Source organism: Dama dama, chromosome 7 (assembly GCF_033118175.1).
Source record: "Dama dama isolate Ldn47 chromosome 7, ASM3311817v1, whole genome shotgun sequence".
Classification (NCBI taxonomy): domain Eukaryota; kingdom Metazoa; phylum Chordata; class Mammalia; order Artiodactyla; family Cervidae; genus Dama; species Dama dama.
This window is the reverse complement of record NC_083687.1, coordinates 31,883,296-31,889,295: the sequence shown is the minus strand read 5'-3', so window position 1 is coordinate 31,889,295 and position 6,000 is coordinate 31,883,296. Positions and strand designations below refer to the sequence as shown.

At 43.3% G+C, this 6,000-nt stretch overlaps 2 non-coding genes across 2 annotated transcripts; one reads left to right on the top strand and one right to left on the bottom strand.

Moving 5' to 3' along the window:
- Positions 1–2,058: 2,058 nt before the first annotated feature.
- Positions 2,059–2,130, bottom strand: TRNAA-AGC (transfer RNA alanine (anticodon AGC)). The gene has a single exon. It is a non-coding gene; the product is annotated as a tRNA-Ala (tRNA).
- A 3,633-nt stretch (positions 2,131–5,763) lies between these two features.
- Positions 5,764–5,836, top strand: TRNAR-CCG (transfer RNA arginine (anticodon CCG)). Its single transcript has one exon. It is a non-coding gene; the product is annotated as a tRNA-Arg (tRNA).
- The last annotated feature ends 164 nt before the right edge of the window (positions 5,837–6,000 follow it).

Here is a 6,000-nt window from a genome sequence, read left to right as displayed (position 1 = left end):
GCAGTTTTTGTAAGCTTTGAAAAGACATGGATCATGTGAGCAAGAACCTACTAATGTGGAAATTCTAAAACAGAATCCAAAAAAGATGCAGGCCCGAGGAGGCAGTTGTCTAGGCTGACTGCTAAACATTTCAGAGGCAGGAGGTCTGGTGAGGTCAGATATATGTGTATTCAAAAGCTGATGAAGCAGACTGAGACCACCAGAGTTATCTATTGATATAACTCTATTAATGAGTCTCCTCTGAGCCCTCTGTCAGGTAGAGAAAGGGGGCCTATATCCCTACTTCTATACGCTGACTAATGTTCCTCCTAGACAACTCTGATTTGTTGATGGTCTATATCTTCAAAAATTCGAGGTATACTGTGCTGGAGACACAGTAACTTCTTAACACGCTGTAAAGGAAGCTACCCCTTTGCCAACATCTACTCAGATGACTGCATTAATAGTTCTAATGTGAGGATCTTTGCTAAAGATTTAGGAGGTAACATCTATACTGAGAGTACATATAATCTCGGCTTTTTGTGAGTTTGAAATGCTATAATATAGAAACATGGAGATTTTTATTTGTCTTGGCAACCTCAATTAAAAATTGGAAAATATTGAGAGTTCCCTGGCTGTCTAGTGGTTAGGATTCTAGACTTTCACTGCCATGGCCTGGATTCAATCCCTGGTCGAGGAACTGAAAGAAGGCATGGCTCTCTCCTCAAGAAAGTAAAATGCTAAAGATTTCTTAGAGGAAAATTAGTTCAGTTATGAATACTGACTGGAGAAGGAAATGTCAACCCACTCCAGTACTCTTGTCTGGAAAATCCCATAGCCGGAGGAGCGTGGTAGGCTACAGTCCATGGGGTCGCAAAGAGTCGGACACGACTGAGCGACTTCACTTCACTTCACTTCATGAATACTGAATCCTACTCTAAAGGCAGAATTTTGAAGCTAAAGAAAAATGCCAAGAAACATGATTTTAAGAATCTAGAAGGACATATTCAAAAACAACAATCTACCATTACAGGGAAATTTTGGCCATCTCAGAACTCTCATACATAGCAACGGATTTTGGTGTCCCCAAGATGACCATTTGGTGGCACCTAAGTCATTCTCCAGAACTCTGATGCTTTCATCATGTACAGGAAAGCATTTACAACGGCAAGGACGAATTCCTCCAAACTCTCAAAGTTATTATTAGGAATACCTACCAATAAGCTCTTTGGGTAGCTGAATCTTTTCTATCTGTATTTATCATACCTCGCCTTCCAAAAAAAGAAAAAAAAAACAAAAAACTGAAGTTATGGCAAGGCTTCAGTCCTTTATCTCAAAAACTGTTTGGATATTTACAAATAAATTTCATTCCGTTGTCCACATTTAAAAAAAATTAAATATGTTTCATATTTCACTTCATCAGGTAAAAAGGGCAGAACTTATTTAACACAATAAGAACTCTATATAGATATGAAGCTTATATTATAATTTAAAAGTTACTCAGGAACAATGAGTTAAAGAAACGCATACAAAATATAAAAACGGAAGGAGGGAGCGGGGAAAGAAGGGGAGGCTGTAATGGGGAAAGAGTGGTAGGGGAAAAGAAAGGAAAGCTTTCCTTCCTCTCAACAAACCTATTCCTTGACCCAGAAACCGCCCAGAAAACGAAGGGATCTAAAGAAAATTTCCTGTGGACTTCACATTCGCTCTTATTTTTTTCTGCTTTCTGTGTTTCTTGCTCTTAGATGATACTGCGAAATGTAACTATTGTAATTGGACTTGTTAATTTGGTACCTCGCTTGTTTTTCGGTTTCCGCAGTCCTAAGCGACTTGGTACTCCCTCAGCCTCTTTAATCATGTCTTTTGCCAGCTGACTCAGCTACCCACTGTGGTTAAGGCCCTAGGGCAAAAATGGGTCCATATTAAAAACAAAACAGTTCTTGTTTTTTGTGTGACTTAAAAGACCTGAAAGAGAACGAAAGAACCAGAAAAGAGGGCAGGCGGTGGACGTTCTTAGCAAACGAGGATGCGTCTAGTGCTGTTACAGCCCAAAGCTAACTCCACACCTCTCGAGAAAACTGGAGGTGCCGGGGATTGAACCCGGGGCCTCGTGCATGCTAAGCACGCGCTCTACCACTGAGCTACACCCCCTCCCGCTCAGTTCCTCTCAGAATTATTCCTATGACCTGTCAATACATCTTCCGCAAAAGAAACTTTTACCTCACGAAATTCAATCTTTGAACTTTCTCTACTGAATACTGTCTTGTAACTAGGCTATAAGAACGAAAACTAAATACTATACCGAAAGTCCCGTCTGGTCCTGAGCTCTCTCACTACGGGTCACCCTCTCGGACAGCAGCTCGACGGCCACCTGCCTGTGGCGAAGGGGGAGCTCCTGACTGCCCGCCCCCAGGGAGAGGTCTGGGATAAGACTTCTGCTTAAATAGGTTGACAGAAAATCGAAAGTATAATGCCGGAGGATAAAAAGAAACCCTAAACGGCGCCGTGGGGATTTAGGTCCAGGTAGGCGAGAAGACTGGGAGGCAAGTGTGACAGGCCCGCGTCGGTCGCTTCCCTCATTCGGGTAAGCTCGCTCGTCAAGACTGAGTCGGGGACAGGCATGGTGGGTGCGTCTCCCGGGCTCTGAATCTCAGGTCTCGAGAACCACCGAGACGTGCGCGAGGAAGAGGAGAGAAAGAAACAGAGCAGCCTTAGAGCGCCCCCTTTCGAAACTGAACTCTACCCAGAAGGAAGGCGTTTTAAGGCGTAGGCTTGATCCGCAAAATGATTCAACTGTATAAACCCTCCAGGCGCCCGCAGTAGGTAGACCCCTTGCCCTCCGAGGGGCAACCCTCAGGCGCTTCCCGCCGTTCTCTGATTTTGGGTACCAGGGTCAACCCAGAAATGAGTATTGGGAGCAAATCCTAAATCATTTTCCATCTAAGCTTTCTTCTGATTCTCACTCCTGTGGACTCTTGGAGACCTGACATCACCACCTTCCTTTCGGCTCCTCCCCAACTCCGGATCTGGCCGTCCTGGCGGATCCGACCCGGCCGAGCCCCAGAGGACTTGCGGGGGTCATCGGATTTTGGTGTTCAGTCGCTCAGTCGTGTCCGACTCTTTGCGACCCAGTGGACTGCAGCACACCAGGCTTCCCTGTCCTTCACCATCTCCCGGAGCTTGCTCAAATGCCTGTCCATCGAGTCTGTGATGCCATCCAACTATCTCGTCTTCCCCTTCTCCTCCTGCCTTTGGGTATACAATGCCTGGGCCACAGGCGACTCTCAGAGAGGCTAAAGGGACATATGAATGCTTTTTAGACAACACTGGGGGAGGGGGGGGGGCGAGCGGAGGAGGTGATTGTCGGGCGGATCCATAAAGATGGAAAATCACCTGGAGGAACTGAATAAAGCTGTGGATTTCTGGGCCCCACTCTCTAGATGCTGAGTGCTCTCAGAATCTTGGGTTCTTATGTTATTCAACTGAAAAAGGGAACCTCCTATACTGTTGGTGGGAATGTAACTTGGTGCAGCCACTATGGAAAACAGTATGTTGGTTCCTCAAAAACCTAAAACAGAGTTGTCATTGGATCCAGCAATTCCACTTCTGAGCATATACCCAGACAAAACTATGTTTCAAAAAGATACATGCACCCCTAGGTTCATTGCATCCCTATTTACAATAGCCAAGACATGGAAGCATTCTAAATGTCCATGGACAGATGAATGGGTAAAGAAGATATGGTGCATATATACAATGGAATCTCTCTCAGCCATAAAAGAGAAATAAAGAAAGCCATTTGCAGCAGCATGGATGGACCTAGAGGTTATCATGTTAATTGAAGTAAGTAAGAGAGTGAAGGACAAATATCATATGATATCACCTATATATGGAAACTAAAATATGACACACAAACGTATCCATGAAACAGAAACAGACTCACAGAAATAGAGAAGAGACTTATGGGGGAGCGGGGAGGGACTGGGAGTTTGAGATCTGCACATGCAGATTTGAAGAAGAAAATGGCAACCCACTCCAGTATTCTTGCCTGGAAAATTCCATGGACAGATGAGCCTGACTATAGTCCATGGGGTCTCAAGAATCGGACATGGCTTAGCAACTAAACCACCACCACCAGGTGCAGACTATTCTATATAGAATGGGTAAACATCAAGGTCCTACTGTACAGCACAGGAAACTATATTCAGTGTTCTGTAGTAAACCATAATGGAGAAGAATATAAAAAAAGAATGTGTATATATATGTATAAATGAATCATTTTGCTGTACAGGAGAAATTAGCATTGTAAATCAACTGTATACTTCAATAAAGTTTTAAAAATTATAAATGTCCCTCAATTGAATCTGATAAACAAACTTAAACAAACTAGTTTGGGAACAACTGGACCTGAAACTCTAGGAACAGAAACTGACATGAACTAGGATCCTGGAAAAGTTAATACAGGAGGAGGAGAAAAGAAGAAAGGAAAAGAGGGCACCCACTAGCAGGAGACAGAAAGGTGGGAGGAAGACTGCTGAGGAGTGGGTCTTTCAAAGCTATGGTAAACAAAACAGTATGGTAAGGTATTGGCATAAAAAAAGACACACAGGAATCTCCCTGGTGGTCCTCCAGGGAGGACTCCAAGCTTCCTGGGAGGGGAGGGTAGAAGGGAGGGGGAAGGGAGGCATAGCTGGTCAGGGAACTAAAGATTCCTGCTGCAGTGCACCAAAAAGATATAATTCAGTTGCTTTTAATGTTAAGGGCTTCCCTAGCTCAAGGGTAAGGATCTGCCTGCAGTGCAAAAGACCCAGGTTTGATCCCTGGGGGAAGCTCCCTGTAGAAGGGAATGGAGACCCATTCCAGTATTCTTGCCTGGAGAATTCCATGGAGAGAGGAGCCTGGTGGGCTACAGTCCATGAGGTCTCGAAGAGTTGAACAGGACTGAGTGAGTGACACTATGATAAAATATCTAAATTTTAAAAATGAATTAAAGACTTGAACAATGAAGAGAAGGAAGGAATAAAAAGTACCAAAAAAAAAAAGGAACAAAATTGAGTTCGGGAGATCAAATTTTGCTTGCAAATGGAATGGATGCCAAGATGAAAATCCAAGAGATCCACTAAGGAGTTTAGACTTCAAAAGTTTGTTTTCTCCGCTGGAATATAGTCACCTGTTTCCAAAGAGTGCAACTTGTGCAAAACTCGTTTCCAGCTAGCATCAATAGTTTGCCTTTAAATTTCTAAATTTGTTTGTTAGAGAGTATTGAGATTCCTTCAGTCTGTATTTTCACTCTTGGCCAAACGATTATTAATGGAATCACAAACTCTAAATTGCTCTTTTCTTAAAATCATGTCTCAAAATGGTTTTGTTTCTGCAGTATCATCCATAACAGAACTGAAAATGGCATGTCTGTAGCTTGTTGAGCTTTATATCTGCCTCCATTTCTTTTTTTACCTCTCTGAAATGTAAATACTAAGGTTTTAAACTCTAAAGTTCTTTTTATGCAATGCAAATACTGTGATTTCTAAATATGATGAGGGGAAGAAAAATCTGTTAAGCAGTCAAAGTAGTGGAGGCAAAGGAGAGGGACAGAGTTGATTTAGACAGAATGTGTGAAGGTGAAATCTGGAGCAAGTAAGCCTGACCATTACCTAGATCTCTGAAAAAAAAAGATGCATTCCTTCTTCCGCTTCAGTTCAGCTCAATTCAGTCAGTAGAAAGGCCCCCCGCCCACCCCTGTCTACATAACTTTTGTACTTTACGTGAGAAGGGTCTCCCACAGTTGGCCGCGTGGCCTAATGGATAAGGCGTCTGATTCCGGATCAGAAGATTGAGGGTTCGAGTCCCTTCGTGGTCGCTTTTTTCCATTTGCCGGTCTGATTCCCTGCCAGGTTAGAGAGGCTTAAAATCTGATTTGCTTCCTCTCACCTCTTGATGCTGTTGCCCGGTTGTGAGTTCAATCAATTAATCGATCAATTCGTTCTTATTTAACAATTATATACTGGAGGCCTGATGTTTGAC